Source organism: Pieris rapae, chromosome 3 (genome assembly GCF_905147795.1).
Source record: "Pieris rapae chromosome 3, ilPieRapa1.1, whole genome shotgun sequence".
NCBI lineage: Eukaryota > Metazoa > Arthropoda > Insecta > Lepidoptera > Pieridae > Pieris > Pieris rapae.
The window spans coordinates 7,811,478-7,831,004 of NC_059511.1; positions in this window are offsets into that span (position 1 = coordinate 7,811,478).

Here is a 19,527-nt window from a genome sequence, read left to right on the forward strand (position 1 = left end):
TAGTTACATTGTAGAAACGAAGATGAAGTTAAGCGCAGAAATGTTGAAGGAAATATTTGCAAGTAAACGTCTAAATACCGCAAGCAGTAGGTATATACAGGGTAGCCAAAAAGTCGTGGATCAAATACGACTTGGGGCTAGTTGGGGTCATCAAAAAAATATTGCACGGAACTCAACCCCTGCAGAGTTAAAATTATTTTGCGTTTTTTTTTTATAATTCTTATGAGACCTTGCGTTAGACATGCTATTTATGGTTGTATTGAGGATGATATTATGTTTAACAAAATAAAAATTTCTCAAATCATAACTTAACTTACGACCCCACTGTGTAAAAAATATCGTACCGAAATGTGACCCTGTAGTCTGTACTACAAGTTTTGTCTTCCTAATTCTGAAAAGGTATACATGTCTATGAGTGACTCTAATTTCTTTCTAAGACGAAAAAAACAAAACGACGAAACAGCTTATAAATGCTATAAAATGCACGACGTTAGTTTTAAAAGCATTAATATTTTATTTCTATCAATCAAAACAATATTGTAATTTAAGTTAATCCTATCTGCGCCTATTGGATTAAACAAGATTTTGCATATCATCAATCATTCGTATAGTCGATGCAAATCCGCTTACAAATATTATTGCTAGGGTAAATTGACAGCAATATATATTACGAAATAATTTAAGTCTCCAATTGCAATATGCAAAGGTATGTATTAGGAATAAGTGTTAAATTTGCTTGTCAAAGCGCGTTGAAAATCCTTGTTATGACAGAAATAAGATATCACTTGAAGGAAATCAAAGCGGTTTAAAATTTAGCTATTTATATTTTTAGACGACTTGAGGAACCGGATATGACAATTAAGATGAGTGAGTATCAATGTTATGGTAAATTTTATCGTATATTTTAATTAAGAGTTAAAGTATTGTTTACTACATTTCAGTAGTTATAATAAAAGTTTCATAGTAGACACTGTACTTTTGTATCTAATTAATAAGACAGATGCTGATACATGCAATGAAGCGGTCATTGCACATATTCAGTAGTTACTACATCTCTCTCTCTACTTACTTATAAAAACCTATTTAAAAGTTTTGATGTAAATCCTATAACGTTACAAATACGTAAAATTCATAGCATATTTGTATTTAACTTTTACTTTACAAAAAATAAACTCCTTTTCGCGTTTTGCTCACCCAATTGAAAACCTTTTTGATTTAACCTTTTTGATAATTTTCTAAAAAGGTTAGTTAAATTTTAATTTATATATTAAAAGTTGTATGAATCAATAAAGTCGTTTCGCCTTCGGTGTTCGCCGTTTTTTATTTATTTCACGAAATCATACACCAACTTGGTTTATTGATTGGTTTTTCCAGTAATTGTAACAGTTTGGACCGAAGGCTGGTCATATGTAAAATATGCGAAAATCTGTAAGAAAGAATGTTTCTGTGTCCTGTGTTTGTGTGTTATTTGTTAAATACGTTTCTATTTATTAGACAGTATTGTTATAGTTGTTTAAAATATTACAATCTTTATCAAATAAGTGTTCTGTTTAGTATTTGATTTGTAATATTTGATTAATTATTAAGTTATGTTTAATTATATTAATGTATTTGTTCATGTGAACAAATATAATTATTATTATTATTTGTTAATGTAAGTGAATTTAATCTTAACCGTTCTGCCACACGCCTTTGAAAAACCGAATAACAGATAGCATACAGAATTTATGATAATTTCCTTATATTATTTACAGACGCGTAAGTAAATTTATGCTAAAGAGGTGTTTATAATTCAATTCACTTTTCAGCCTGTCTTTACTATTTCACTTACATCTTATATTGCGAAAAAAAAGTTTCGTTCTCGTAATAAGACATCAAACAATATAATTCATTATTATAGCAAAGAAACTTTGAATGGTTTGTAATTACAGCAAAGTTTTCCATCTACCTGACCTCATTAGCATGCATTGCAAGTCACTTCATTAGGTTATAATATTTCGTTTCTTCAAACAAAATGTAAATATACATTTGTTTACTCACTGTGTTGATCATGACCAAGAATGCTTGCATAGTAATAAAGGTTACGCGGAGTAAATTAAAAAAGAAAGTCGAAATTTCCAAAGATATTAAAATAACATAATAAAAAGTTAAATATTTAATGTTTAATTTTTCAGTAGTCATGGTGTGCTAAGTTGGACTCAAGAAGTACGAGATATTTTTTTTTATATATAAAAGGGGGGCAAACGAGCCTGCGGGACGCCCAAAAACGCAGTCGTCACAGCCCATAGGCCCCCAATTTTTTATGGGTGCGTTGCCGGCCTTTAAGGGAGAAGTACGCTTGTTTTTTGAATTGTTGGTCGTATCTAGGAAATATAGGAATATAAAAGGGGAGTACAGCAATTAATGATCATGATATGTAACTTCATCACATTTGGCAGTGTCAAGGCGAACCTAAGTGTTAACACACGGTTAATTTACTTACTAAATGTCTTAACCAGTTTAAGGAGTAGTGTACGCACAACTAGTAATCCGTAATCATTATTTTCGTTATATTATGTTCCGAAATAAAATAGAACACAAGATCAGAGTGTATAGATAGACTACTTAGTGTTGTTTGACACTTTCTTATGATAATAATCCTTTTAAGTAAATTAGGTTAGGCTTAAATTACTAAGTCTTAAGTTAGGATAGATCGCTTTGGTATATGATGTCTTAGTGAAGACACATGTACATAAAAAATGTTCAGAAGTAATGAGTAAATACGATATTTTTGAACTAGTCTATTAAAATCCCTCAACTCTGAGGTCGTTTGAGTGACAGTTGTGCTAGAATGGATTTTTCTGTGCTCAGACGGGGAAGGGAAATCTCGTTAGGTACCCCTTGAACCCAAGAACCGACGACTTAAGCCATATAAGGATGATTTGTATTTAAAATTTCCGCTGGATTTTTTTATTTATTATTATATAGAGATAAAAGCACCAATGGTAGGTACTAAAGATTATTTAAAAGCAACAATATAGATGTAATAAGGCTGAATTAATGCAATTAGCAGTTGCTAAGCGCAGTGTGTAAACAATCTCCGACGTTCTTCGTTCATTATCATTTGTATTCAGAGTTGAAAGAGATCCTGCACCTGGAGTACTGTCAGCGAGACAAGATTTATGTTGTTCGTGTAAAAGTGAACAAAACCCGCTTTTGTATGGTAATGTACCCGGGGTTCTTCGGATTTTAATATGAATTTAATGGAATTTTGTTATCTCATTTATACAGACGACGTGCGACGTCCTCGAAGAATTTGTCAGGTAGTGCTATGATTTCATATTGGAATTAAAACTTTAAAATGTTTATGTTTAAATATTTTATAAATAACGTTGATTTCGGCATAACTCTTTATTAAAATATTAAAGTTATTACTTCGGAATCATAAGCTCAAATAAATAGGCAAATTTTTGATTAATCATGTCAACATTCAAGTTAGTATTTCAAATAGTTGATCGGTCTTCTGCTAAGTCTTTTTCATCTCTCAGGCTGGTATGTATGTATGTATGTATGTATGAAGTGTGGACACAGATTTTGAAATTAGTCGCTATTTCGTCCGTGCGTAAACTCCTTCCAGAAGCTGAGAAGTTTCCTGGGCACTCACTGCTCCGGGTATTTCTGTTAGTTGGGAAGCTAGAACCATGGTTTCCGGGAGCACGTAGGTGACTCCTGAAACAGCATAGGCACAAGGGGTTGTCTATTACGCCAAGGACAAAGAGATGGGCCTTAAGAAGACAGTGGCCCGTTCTCTCTCACGCTGGCTCTACATCGACAGGAAAAAGGTTCGTTCAACAAACGAACCTAAATTGCGTTAATAATAGAATTAAAGCGAATGTTCGGGGTTCAAACAACATCCGCCTCCGATTCCTATTCCTCATAACAAAAACTAAGAACATACACTTAAAGTACATTAAATGTAGCAAACGAAAGCCTAGTCGTCATATAGGAAGAGCACAATCACAAATCAACATTTAGCCAGCTTTCTGAACACAATTCAGAGCGTGTCACTGGCGAGCGAACTGAAAGAAGCGGCTTCATTATCATTCCCTTTTATACACCTGTGACGTTACATCAAGGTAATTTCTACGCTATTTGGTACACAGAGAGATTATTTTCCCCTGCGCTGGCTTGATGCTCCAATTCGACACGTTTTGATGGTTGTATCTTTCCGGATCAAAGTAGAGCTTGTACGAATGGAGTGGAAATGTTTTAGCATTTTTAATTCTTGTTGCGGGAACAAACAAGTGGGTGAAAATATAGTTTATATTTAGACTAATCAACGATAATGTCTGCAATATACAAAATAGCAGTAAATCTATTTAATTGGTTTAGTTATACAAATTATAACGCGAGAACTTCAGTTGTATTTTGTTGGATTTGTCGCCGCTATCACAGAATTACTATTGTAACATTTGTAAGGTTAACGTAAAAATTTCACAGAACACAAAACAACAATATGATATTTCCTTTGCCTACAATAACTACGCATATCTTAGACAACTACAGCAAATTTAATAATTATTTTATGTGTTTGTTGATTTAAAAATATCGTTCAGCTTTTTAGGCCACTATTTTATGAGTATCTCTGTAATAAATTGCTCATCATATAAACTCGTAGACGTGTTCACAGGTTTATGAACCTACGGATAATTCATAAAAGAGTTTATCTCGGCATGACAGGACGTAATAGCTGTAATGGCTCCAGCATGGAATGCCCGCGTCGGTGTAGCTAGCGTGTAATGAGCGCCAATGTTACTGAACGGCAAATGATCTAGGCTTGGGTAATGATATCGATGAAGAGAACTAAATAAATGTTCCCATATTATGAAAAAATACACTTTATGCTCCAGATAGAGAACGTATTTGTAATATTTCTCGTATAGGCAATATTCAGGAAGCAAAATCAAAGCGAAATCTAAAATATATATATTAAGGCGGTCGAAGCGTTTCGAACGATTTTTTTTCAGCTAATTGTGTAATTAAAATTTTTATGAAAAAAATATTTTTTAGTTCAATGAAAATAGATTCATATAATGAGTTATAATTAATAAATAAAACATTTTTTTAACATATATCTGAGGGCACGGCAGTACGCCAAGTCGAACAAGAACGTTACCGACTAATGAGTCAGTGTCGTTCATGGATCATCTTTAATCTTATATATGTTAATTGTAATTAAAGAATAAGATAGTTTAAGGTTAGCTAATTTCGTATTAAAGATAGAAGGTACCTTGTGAATGTAGAGTGGACTCAATAAATGATCCTACTTGGTATTATATGGATCTCACTTACGGTAGAAGAACTGCGTTGCGAGACTTGGATTTTTAAAGCATCGATAGTCTTCCCATCCCTAGCCAAAATACAGAATTGCTTAATAACTGTCACGCTGAACAGTACTCCGTAGTAACTTGAAGGTAATATTGTAACGTTTATCGATTAGTGCTAAGCCATTACCATTAAGGAATTAGGCAAAGACTATTAGATCCTGAAGTTTACAACATGTTAGTCTACTTAAGTATAAAATTATAAGGAGACTTTGTAGTTTGTACCTACTTGAATATTAATAAAAGACACTATTATTTACGAGCCGCTTTACACATGTTAAATTGATAATAATGCGATGAATGCCTTCAATATATTTTCTCTTGAAAAATAGATAAGTTATGTTAATGTCATATAAGCACTATGTGGGGCAGAGGGCGTCTACTGTGAGTCTCCATCGCGTTCGGTCTTGGGCCTCGTATTTCACCTCGCTCCAAGTTCTACCGTCTCTCTTTGCCTCGTCTGCTACTGTACAGCGCCAGGTTTGCTTGGGACGGCCACGCTTTCATTTTCCAAAAAGTAGATGCTAAGAGCATTTGGTTATAAAAATCAAATTGCAACGTAGGGTTGTACTATACTTGTTTTAAAATTTACTTAATGTGTAATGAGATTGAAATACTTAAATCTAAGTTACAATTTTATTATTGATGGCCTAATATTTCTTATTGCTTATGTAATTTAATTAAATTAAATTTAAAATTTCCACACGAACCCACCCTTGCATAAAGTATTGCCAACTTATTTAACACCTACCCAGCTAGGTAATTATACGAAATTGCGAAACGCGAGTAAATTGCCTTGAAATAAAATTCCCGGTAACTTCTCTTATTAACGACACATTCCATTGGCGCTTCATTTACTTTAAAAGCGAATAAAGTTCTGCCTTGGTAGGCATTAGTTAATTATGTCGTCAAAATATGTTGGATCCACTTTGCGTTGCGTACTTAATTGAAAGTAAAATTTATTTAGATTCCTTCCGAAATTGCTAATAAAAAACGCGCCTAAAGGTGAAATGCTCATCGGAAAAATAATCTATGGGTCGTATTAGTCTAGAAAATAGTAAAAAAAAATTTGACCGCATTTCAAATATTTCTTCTTGAAATGTATTCACATTGCTATTGTCCACGGGTAAAATCACTCATAATCTGTTCAAAATTCAAATATGTATAAAATGTTCTAAATTCAAATTTTCACTTATGAAATTTCAGAGTAATTCGTATTCAACGATGCCCTTATTAAGGACTATCACATTCGTGGTATTTCCTATTAGGGCATAACCTTTAAAATTATTTAAGAAAAAATAATAGCCCAAGTTGATAAATATCAGTCATAATAAGTCACAACTATGGAAACTCTTTACATTTATGCCTTTCTTTGTATATTTATGATCTCAGATTACAAATGAACATGTCCATAAGATTCATAGAGTGAATTAACAATATTCCTAATTTGAAAAAGTTAACAAAGGATCATGAACTACAATGGCTATTATAAAGCGTTTCAGATAACCTACTTTTAGAGTTTCTTTTAAAGGAGGCGACTATTTATTATGCCACTAAAACTGTTGCCGTTAAAATTCTAAACAAAAAAAGCATTTTTATGTATAATTGGATCTTTTTCAAATCACGAGTTTGTGGTCCATTTCTATATTTAAAAGAAACCTCATAACAGTTAACAGTTAATGCTTACCCGAGAAATAAATTATTTAAAGAAAGTCAAGTCAAAAAAGCCAACTAGCATTGATTGAATTGTTTATGGAAGAGCTGGGAACTCTAACACAGTTATTTTTACTTACAAGAGTTTCCAAATCTTACACCTAGGAATAAAAATGTTGTCGTTAAAATGAATAATCACTTTTATTTATGTATATATTGAGGTCATATCCTAATATGTATCGAAACTCTTAATCTCGCAAGCACACTAAGTATGTATTTTTTATAGACACGGTACGAACAGATATGAACTGTAGAGAGTAAAATTAACCTTATTTTACGGTCCTTATTCTAGTGGTCATCAAGACCACCTCGCTCACAGCATTTACGTGAAAAGTTCGAATTATGATTTATTTATTTATTTTATTTATTTATTTATTTACACTTCGTTGCTAAAGAAATACAAATAACACAGTATATATAAATAACAATGGATGCAACGGGCGGCCATTTACCATACTGCTTAATTGTCATAAAAATACTTGTAATAATAATTCTAGCTAGAATATTGGAAGCACTCTAAACAAATTAAAACGTCCGAATTTAATTAAAATCCTTTGTGTCTGTCCGTACATTATTGGGGCTCCGTCTTTAATTTATTGTTCCTTATCAAATTGTACGTCAGATTTGGTATCACATTGTTTTCAATTATAAACGAAAATGTACCTACGTGAATAAGAGCTTTCTGCTTCAATATATTAATTGAATTTTTAAACTATTTGGAAGAATCTGTATGATGTTATTTTTTGACTAATCTATACTGATATTAAGTGTTTATTAGGAAAATAATTAATTTTACAAATATTATATTTATATAAAAATAAAAAATCTGATCAATGAACTCAAAATAAATATTTCTAAGTTTTTTTAACATAAATCTCCGACCGTGGATAGACCAAACCCCGTATTGTACAAAATTCCAGTCCTAGTTTATACGATTTTACGGTGAAAATGTTTACAACTGGCCAGTTACACACAATGCTAATGAAAACTTTTTTGAATTTCAATTTAAGAACTCTTTAGTAACCTAATGTATTATATTTCATTTCTCATTTGTTTTTGTGAATTAGCGACAAATCTAAAACTCTTTTTACACGAGAAAATGATACTAACAAGAGAAAATTTTCTGTCAATGATTTATTATGACTTTTGTTGTGAGCCTACTTAATAACAAAGATGGGCTACCATTATAATTTCTTAATGAAGGCCGTGCGACTATTTACAATTGGTTTAACAAGTTTAAATATGGACGTAGCAACCTCAAAGATTATCCGCGTGAGGGAAGTCGCGTCCTTTAACAACGACTACTGAAGATAACCTCAATGCTGTGCGATGCATGATAGAGGAAGATAATAGAGCGCTCTATCAGCAGATATGGGTAAGACTATCATTGGTATGAGTCAAGTTAAAAAAATATTAAACGAACATATAGGTGTCAGTAAACTTTGTACCCGATGAATTTCCCACACTTTAATCTACGACCAGAAAGACCTTCTCATGGACTGGTGTAGCCAAATGATTAGATAAGTTCAACGGCGGTAACTCAAATGACATCTTCATAGGTGATGAAAGCTGGATATATTGCAACAAACCCGAAACCACAAGACAATCAGCTCTGTGGATGTTTCCTTTCGAGGATCGGCCAACTAAGGTAAAGAAAGGAAGAAGTCAAGGTAAAAAGATAAGATGAGAAAAGTATTAAAAAGCAATGTTTCTAACTGGCCAGTTCTAAACATTAACAGTGTTACCCACGTATTGTACTAACAAAAACCCATGAATTTACATAAATAGTTTTCATGTATGTAGCTTAGAAGTAAACACGTTATACTTTAACAGACTACACCGTAATTAAATTTTAACCGTCACTTGAATATCAAATGTCTCGAAGGAGACATCTTAAACGCTGTTAAGACGCTCCACAATCTAATTATGGGACCCTTTCAAAAATCTGACCCAGCTCAAGGACCCTCATTCTCTAAACATGTGCCCACAATTTGCACGTTAGAAACGCAAGAACCCTTGAATTCTTGTCAAGCACTCTATGCATGATTGCGGTACGTCTTTGACAGTTGGTAGGAGGTTGCCATGGTAACGCGGTATGTCAAAGTTTACAAGCCCCGCTATCAATCAGCCTTTGATATCATAAGCGTTGGCTTGAATTAGTAAACACTTCAAACATTTAATAAGAAAGTAGAGCACCCGAAATTCAATAACCATTTATGTGCAAAACAATGAAATTTGAGGCTCCAAATGATTTCATTATTTCGTGAAGTTTTTACTGTTGCCATAGAAACAACGATCTTGGCGGGTATTGGCTACGCTTACGAATTTTGTATTAAAAAATATCTGTTTTCACTATAATTTATTATTTTTGCCAGTGCCCAAGACAAGGTTGTGAGGACATATGGTTATGGAATACGAATTTAACACGACATGAAATATGTACTTCTATTTTTTGAATAAACAAGAGCCTATTCTTATGGACCTTGGCCATGGGAAAATAGAACGTGGTATATTTAGGTACACATACGTACCTCATTAGAAGCGTTTTCACGAAACAAATAAACCCTCCTTTCCTCTCCTACCCTTCTAAGGGATATAATTGGCCCCATAGAGTCAAACAAGACGCCTTGGGAATTTGTATAGATTTGTAAAACATAGAATTTTCTTTTGTTTATTTCTTTATTCTAAATTTTATGTATATATTTCTCTAAAGGAAATTTTATACTCGGTGGTTTTTAATAATAATTAGTTTTAATATAAATAGAGGTTTTAAACAGAAAAGGGCGATAGACCTGTGTATTCCTGTTACTCGTACTTCTCAATTTGGATATAGAATAGGATTGGTGATAGTTGACCTTCTGAAAAAAGATACCATAAGTTAATATAACACAATTCGTCATATTTTCTTAGTAGCCGGAAGAGAATCTGTTTCGTACTATCTAGTATTATGTATATTAATTCCTCATAATTCTAAATGTGCATGTAATACGCAAAAGAATTATAAGATAAGCATGCAATCGACACAATGCGACGATGTGAAAATATTTTTACACACTGTATTGATAAAAGACTTGTTACAGACCGTTCATGCTCGCTTGCATGGCTGTCGCGGGTATGTTACTGTTCTTATAGTAAATTATTGGAGTTTTAATATAAAAGCATCAACCGAAGCCGAGGATAATATATCTCTCACGTCTTAGAGTCGTACCCAGAGCTTTCCATTGAATTATCTCTAATATAAGCAATTGTTTATGCCATACAGTTAGTTACCGACAGATTAAACCGTGGATTGAGCGAATATAATTTTTTGCCTTCTAGTGGATCTATGCCAATATTTTTAGTAAACATCTTAGAGAACCGAATGTTTTTTTCTTAATTAACGACTGTTTTTCATAATACGATAGAGAGAAGATGTAAAAAGATGCAAAATTGAAATAATATTGGCTACTTAAAATAATTTTGTGAAAGAATATTTTTTGCGCAAAAGAAATGTATGAAACGACGTCTACGTGTTGAAAACTTTTTGGAGAAAAATCACTTCAAAGTAATATTCCTAACACGTCCCGTTATTCAATTTAAACTACAAAATATAGCTAGTTTTGTTTGAAACAACTAAAACTTGGTCGATTCGAATATTTTCAAAGAAATATAAATTTTTAAATAAATTCCGCTTAGAACGTTGCGATTCAAGTTTTGCAATCACATTTAAATGCAAGTATGATTTACTGATAAAATATATAGGATAACAGTTAATTGAAGAAATTTTTTATGTTAGCTATAAGTTACAAGGTTTATCAGGTATCATGTTGTTGCAGGTTATTGTATATGACTTTTTGAATTGAAAAAAGAACTGGACTTTAAGAGAACCTTGAAAGAAAGAAGAATGTTATGACTTTATTATATCATAATAATCGCTAATAAACTTAATTTCTATTCTATAGACAGATTTATAGCGTCTACCATACAAACAAACATACCATACAAAATTTTGTTTGTAGACGCTATAAATCTGTCTATACAATCTGATGTCTATGTCCAATTCAGAGACAGGAAACTGAATGGAAATAATTGAGCTAATTCGATCCAATCACACGTAGACTGTGCTGGCGTGATATAAACGTATTTAATTAAGTTTTACTTACAGGACTCCTAGACGGGCCATTTTACGGGTCGTGTAAAGACAAAATAATGAGCCATATATAGTATATATATGGCTCATTATTTTGTCTATTTGTTGCAGAAATATTACCGAGAAATACATTTTTCAGAAATGTGCTGCATTAAAATGTTTATGTATTTCGGGGTATGGTCGGCAATGATACATCAAATTTTCCCGTGAACCCTTTATATACTAGACAAGTATATAAGTACCAGCATTTATTAAAATAATGTTAATGTAGGTAGGACTAAACTGTCTTTTAACGCATAACATTTTGTGGAGTGAACGCAGATTTGTTATTTAATCATATTATGAGCACGTATACAGTGTGAATATAGATATACAAATACATGGAGTGATCATAAACTGGCACATTATCATCTATTGGGGCTATTAATTCAGTTATAATTTATTTTACAAAGAAATCACTTATGAAATGTGTACTTTGAACACACGCACTTTTTTGTGATGAAGATGAATGAATCTGAGGCCAAATCCAAAGGTAGTATAAATATGTAGTAGCCTAAAGGACAGTAATAATTTATATATTAATTAAAAATGACTTTCTGTGTGAAAAAATAAATCAGACCAATTGTAATCTTACACCCTTAGAGTGAACCCATCACACAAGTGTGTGTTTAGTCACCCCTACAGGGGGATCTTTGCTATCATTAGTCAACACAGCATTACCAATTTACCACCCAAGGTGTAATTTTTCACACCTAACGATCTTCTAATTGTGTTCAACGAATGACTATTTCGTGAAATTTCGAGAGTGATAATATTTAATTGATCATTCTTTGTTCGTGCGTCGTACTGCTGTTGTCGTCTTAGTCAGATCTTTTTTCCAGTGGATATGAAGATTAAAAATTTATTGTAACCATGTAAACCTCGACTAACATTTTAGGTTGATACGAAGTTGCAAACATTTTATTTGAAAAAAGTGGTGTTTTTTTGTTTGTTTGACGATTAGAATTAGCTTTTATTTCATGCATCCGTTGCAAGCCTGGTTTATCAAGTTACTTCACGAGAGTAATCGTTGAATTAATTGAGTTACGTTGCCCGGAGCAAATCCGAAACATTATCGAGACAAAACCCTGAATAAGGAACACTAGACCATATATAAAAAAAAAAAAAAATCAGTGGCGCTACAACCTCTTTAGGTCTTGGTCTCAGATTTCTGAATCTGTTTCATGATCATTTAAAAAAAAAGAAAAGATGTTTTCCTTCACCGTTCGAGCGAATGTTAAATGCGCACATAGAAAGAAAGTCCATTGGTGCACAGCCGGGGCTCGAACCTACGACCTCAGGTATAAGCGTCGCACGCTGAAGCCACTAGGCCATCACTGCTCTATATATATATGTTCGGGAAACTGTACATTATGCTGCTTCATTTCTATTAGTCATGTGCAAGACTTTTAATCATCATATCATAACATAAAATATTAGAATTAGATAATTTGTTATTGTGAGAGAGAATTCTTATAACTCACTTATAAAGTCTTAAATATCTGTTCAAAATATTCGTAAACAATATGAAAGTTTCCCGTAATAAGATATTTTGAAGAAACCCAACTTCTCAACAGACAATAAACAATTTAAAATAATGAAGTGCTTTCGAGATTTGTATTGGAGTTTTAGATAATATCATAAGTTACTAATGTTTTCTATATGTTAGCTCGGAACGTAATATATACTTCATAAAAATCCATCCAGATTAGATAGCAGAAGCAGAAAATTTTAACGGAACTTTTTTAAATTCTAGCTTTTTATTAAAACTAATACTAGTTTAGTTATTTGAAAATAAATTCTAAGCTTGGGCTATTCCCAACACACCCAATTTTCGAAGCAATATTTTTCTTTATTTTACAAAATAATATAATATCAAAAAATATTACATTAGAAAACCGCTGTCTTGTTAAGAAGCGCGACAAATGCATGTAAAAGTAATTTTTTAATTTAGAGTTTATGTTGGTTATTGTTAGGCTACCTATTATCTGATTGGGTAGACTATTTATTAGCCGCGGTAGCAAAGCATCGGTGATCCAACGGAATTATGTATATAGATGAATTATTTATGAGAAAAATATTTTGTTTGTTTGTTGTTTTAATATATTGTTTTGATTGTAGTATTTTCAGATCAGCTTTATTGAAGCAATGCCCGGCGGTTTCACTCGCTTAGATACCGATCTCGAGGTAGTAGAAAGTACTAAATCGGACTTTTATTTCTGCTATCATAAAAGTCATATTTTACTTAGTTTTTAATTATTTCCTTTCAGATAAATATAAAAAAATCCAAAACTTTTTTCTATACTATTAGAAAAGACCTTTACTAGTAGAACTTCAGTGTATTAGAACTTCCATATACACAACATTTGACTTAGTTTTATTTGGTGGCCGCAGAATAATTTCATGTTTTCGACTCGGGATAGGCCAGTATACAATTGCCCACGGATAAAACATTTTTTTGTACATTTTTATACGTTCTATAATACAGTACCACGTTTTTTTTGTTCTATCACCAATAGTTGCCACAACGCACGCGATTGCGATGTGGTATGGTTAGGTTATTAATTTTTTATAAGAGAACCCTATTTTTAAAAAAAAAATATATGGCCTATGTCAATCAGTAATGAAATCGATCCAGTAGTTGTCGTGTGAAAACAGAACAAATAGGAAACCAATTGTTTTCTCTATATAATATTATACGTAGTATTAATATATTAGCAGTGGCTCACTCCTCTCATCTGGTCATTCCTAGGCTTGCACCAATGGACTTTCTCTGCAGATTCGATTGTACGGTGAATGAAAACATAATGAGGAAACGGCGACAAATCCAGAAAGTCGACGGGCTGTGTCAGGGTCAGAAGGCTGACCTATTTAATGAAAAATAATAATGAAACATATACAGAAACCTAAGATCCAGATCTGAAACAGCGCCACGGGTTTTATTTTTATTATTACATTAAATATAGCTAACTAACGCTAAGCGCATGGCATACACCGTAAGTGATTCCGCGTTTTAATCACAGAATAACACACACTGTTATAAGCTTTCATTTTCATTAACCCGCACGTGTTACGTAGTCACGAGATATATTATTTTCACAGTAACCGAACCCAATTAACTATCTTCCTAAACTAAATATTATTTCTCGCCTAAAATAATTCTCTCTTTTCCCGTTCCTGTGCTAATGAACTAGCATATATATTACATGTATACAAACGTTATGTACAAATATAAAAAAAACTTAGCCGTGTTCTTTATCCAAAATAACAAATTGTGATTCCAAAAAACACTCACACATCGATTCAGACTTACAGCTTTTGGAAGATGAAATTAAATACACTTTGTATACCTAACGATACTAATTCAAAATGGATACGTGAATACCATTGATATTTTTTATATGTAACTTTTTCTTTGATAGCCAATTTTATCTATTATTATGTACTCTTATACATTCAATAGATTTTTATACCTCCGATACTACGTTTATAGTGATTTATGTTTAAAGAACTTTATTTCTCATTAAAAAAATGTATTTTTTAACAAGAGAAACTTAATATGTATATACGAGCGAGATACACGTCGCTATTAGCCGTCTAAATTTTAGTCTACTATGTTCACTTTAACATGCATCTTTAATGCCTTTTTGAATAAGTTAAACGCGTTAATATTGCGAATTTTAGACGGTAATTGAAGAATTGTACACACTCATACCTAATAGACTTTTTTAAATTATTTATACGCGGCTTCGGCATTATAAGCAAACTCGTTCGACGTGTATTGCGTGTAGTTGTGTAATTGTTTTTTTTTAATGATAAGCTACTATGGAGAGAGTCATTTTTTTTAAATTAAGTTACAGTTGCCATAGAGATATAGTTGTTTAATCGTCATAATAAATCTGATGTTAAGTGACACTGCCGCCCATGGACACTCGCAATGCCAGAAGGCTCGCAGGCGCGCTGCCGGCCTCCAAGAATCGGTTCTTTCTTTTCTTGAAGGACCCTAAGTCGAATTGGTTCGGTTTGGTATGTGGCTTGTGTTTAACTTAGACAAAGGCTATACCTTAGTTCGTCCCGCAATCGTACATAACGTAAATATTTTTTAATGTTTACGATTGCAAGTTCTAGAAGTCGGTGAATTTGTTGTATAGGGTTGAGGGTTGTGGCTGATTCCGTGGCGGAATGCGAAAAAATGCTACGCTGTTGCCGTGTTCTGCCTATGGCGATTGCTAGTGATGCTGTGAGGTTTTAGTAGGTACGATGTATAGTGTACACTCAGGTTTAGACCCTCTGTATTAAGATACTTTTAGATAGGTCTTAACCGGTAAGGACCGGTTATATAAAATGATTCGGCGCTGTAACATTAGTAAATAATACAGTTTATTCAATACCTGTTAGTTCTGAAGCCCGCACAGCCGCGTCGTAGTTATTGAATATTATAATAAGTATTATTAAAGCGTTTAATATAAATACTTATATTTTAATAAAGTCAGAGTTCATATAATAGATTCAGATTAAAAAGATGACACATGGGACGCGAAATGATAATAAACGAGCGTCGAAATGCGAAATTTAATTTGTTTATTGCGTCGCCTTTATTCGCTCTGCATATGAATAAGATGTCTGATAAGTTCCACCCAGCCAGAATAAGTTATGAGATGTCGCTTTAATGTTATTAAATTAGAAATTTTAATATGAATTTACGTAAATGCTTGTTTTAGTGTTTATTAAATAGCATATATAAACAACTACATTCGTCGCGGTGTTTTTTGTTAACCTTAAATTTTTATCTAGCAAGCCTTTTACCATTCCACCTTTTATATTATAAGGTACCCGATGCACTTAAAATTTGCACGCATATTTACGTAGTTTCAAATATATAGTAGTTTTCGGGATTCAATTATTCCTGCGTAAGGTTTAAGTGTATAATTTATTACCGTTAAAATAAGATATAGAATTTTCTTGAAGATCGCCAAAAAATTTGCTAAAACACAAGACGCGTACAAAGCCGGTTGGTAATCCCATTAATAATTCGGAATCGGACCACGCAAGCGGGTTTTCTGTTCAATTATTAAAGGGGAAGAACTTTTTTTTGTTGATTAGTTAAACATTGTTCACGATACGTATCTATGTTGTTCAGTAATTAAAACAAATATTGACATGAATGGTTAACAAAGCGACTATTTTGACTCGAGCTTGAAGAGGGAAGAAAATTAGATGATACGTTTGCATTTGTGAAGTGCGCTCAAATGCGTAAGCAAATGTAATTACTTTTAGTCAAGAGTCGCCCCTCGATGAGTTAGTTGATTGAGTCGGTTGACGTGAGTGATTTCTTCCCTTTGTTGCTGACGTATGCAATTTTATAGGGGAGATTTTGTTTGAAACAAAATTCAGTGACTTAGTAATTCCTCATCTCTGATTGAATTAGTGGGGAATTTAGATTACTTTCAATAAATGTTTAACGTTAAATGCGGCATCGGTCGCTAGTACCTAAGTATGTATAAGTATTGTCTTTTATCAACATAACTTTTACACATTTAAAGAAGAATCTTTTTCAACGGATTGAAGCTATGTTTTATTATAAACTTATAATTATTTTATAGTAATACATGTGTAATTTAATAATTTAAAAGAATGTATAATGGATAAAAATAATACATGGGTCTTACATGACAAAATTGGATTCAGTCAGGTTCTGTTTTTGAAATTATATTTCTTTATTGGCAAGTTAGATCTTGTAATGTTCGATTTTATAATGTTCATTCACCATTTGAGGAAACGGTTATTGCGTACTTCAAAGAATAGTTCATTGGTGCTCCACCAAAGTTGCATTTTAGGGTTTTTTTATAGAACAGTGGGCAAACGGGCAGGAGGCTCACCTGATGTTAAGTGATAGCGCCGCCCATGGACACTCTCAATTCCAGAGGGCTCGCAAATGCGTTGCCGGCCTTTTAAGAATTGGTACGCTCTTTTCTTGAAGGACTCTAAGTCGAATTAGTTCGGAAATACTTCAGTGGTCAGCTGGTTCCACAAAGTGGTGGTGCGCGGCAAAAACGCATGTTGTCTTTTGATTAATACGTAGCTTTATATAGAAAAAAAATAGAAATTTCACATAAAAAAGAGGTTTTGATACGTCAATTCATGTAAGATTTTCCTTGTGGGTCAGACAAAATGAAAATCAGCGAACAAGTGATTCAATTGAACTTTCTGTAAATAAAGCCTTAGATGTTCGTGCTAAGTGAAGCGGTTAATGAACAAATGTTTTTCCCCGGTTCACAATCAGCGCGCAGTCATTTTTCATCGGAAAATCTGACAAGCATTGCCGCGGGTACTTTTTTATTTTAATCGTAGTTAGTGACAGCTCGACTGCTCTTTGAAGATGCCTTTACATTTGAAGTCAAGAATAATGTGAATTTCAAAGCTGATTTTTTAGAAATTTGTTCCCTTCGTAAGTTTTTGTGCTCTTTAGTATATCTAAGTATATTCAAGAGGGGTTAAAATTATTAAACATTTAACTTAATTATGTAATTAAGGCGATATAAATTGTTCATTGTTATGATATGAAATCGATTATTTCAAAACCAGAACATTTAGACATCCCATCCCTTCGAGTGGAATTTAAAAACGTCTGTCAAGAGCAGAGCGTTCCGTTTGATAATAAATCGTATCTAGTGTATCTAGTTCAATGCGCGTTGACACGCAGTATAAAATGTTATAACATCACGTACGTTTGACAAATAAAGTCTAACGGCTTTGTCTTATGCACTTTACTAAAAAAATATCTATGAATCAAATTTGTAAAAACAAGCAGAGATGTGAAAAATATTTAGCGCGGGGATATATTTTAAACACCTCGCCATATTCAGACAACCGTGAATAGTAACAGGTAAGCCCCATCAAAAGGATTATTCTCACAACCCCATAATGAGAGGAATTATGAGTTTTTCGCTCAAAGAGGCGCGAGTCACGCTTCCTGAGGACTCTCTGAAAAAGAGCTATTCGAAAAGCCTTTGAAAGTGTTTCAAAATATAGAAATGTCGTGTGCGTATATTAAAGCTAGTAAAAAAAGAATGTGTGTACTTATGTACACGCGTTAGTTAGATATAAACAAACAAAACAAAAAACAAAAATTCCCTTTATTATAGATATACTTATATAATAATAATAATTATTATTATTTTAATTATTTTTCTCCCTTAAACATTAACAATAATAATTCATAATACAGTGACAGTATTGGGAGACTGGTTTCCAAACTAGGTAAGAACCTGTGATATGGATAACCAGGCTTCCATTCCATTATATATATCATATATATATATATATATACCATTATATATATTTATATATATATATATATATATATATATATATATATATATAAGATATATATATATATATATGTATATAAGATATACTTCTTTGGCGTATCGAAAAAAAAATAACTAAAATGCAGTAGTTATTAAGGATAAATAATAAAATAATCAAAAAGATTTTATTAGTAAAAACTATCACCGTCGTATATGAAATTTATTTAAAAATACCAAAATAATATTTATTTATTCACAGTGTTTAATTGTACAGTTACGAAACACAATTTTTTAGTTCTAAATATAAAATACTAGAATATACCTAGACCAATATACCTAGACCTAGACCTAACTTCATTCTGTTAATTTTGTGTCACGGTGCGCGCGCATCGTAAAATTTCACTCTCATCAATTTTTCATAACGCGCCTAAAGAATTATAACTTCAAAAAGCTAGTAAAAAAGAAGAGAGAGGAGATGCCCTGATATGACGAAGCCAAAAAATTATGCTTCAAATTAAATTGTCAATATGTAATATAATATGTAATAGACATTCTATTAAAATATAATTGATTTGCCATGATGCCATTCAACTAACAGTGAATTTCAATAAGAGATAGATTAAACTATGGCTTTGTTAATCTAATTATTAGACAATGAAATCTTACGAATCTCAGAAGGCTATACAATTATTGATATAATATGAACCAAATATCGAGACAAAAATTTGAAGGTTCACTTACTTAGATTACGAGCGGTGAGAATATTAAAAAACTTTACCCTCTCCAAACTTGAATTGTCTTTTAGGTCTGTTTACCGCACGATTTGTGCCTTTGTTTTCACCCCCTAAGGCTGATTATTGCGGTTTCCCTCTTATCGAGTTTAATAAGCGTGACTTTTTAAAATATCTACAAGATATCTACAAGGGAACTTGGTCCTAACCAAAGCAAATATACTCAACAATAATTTATGTAT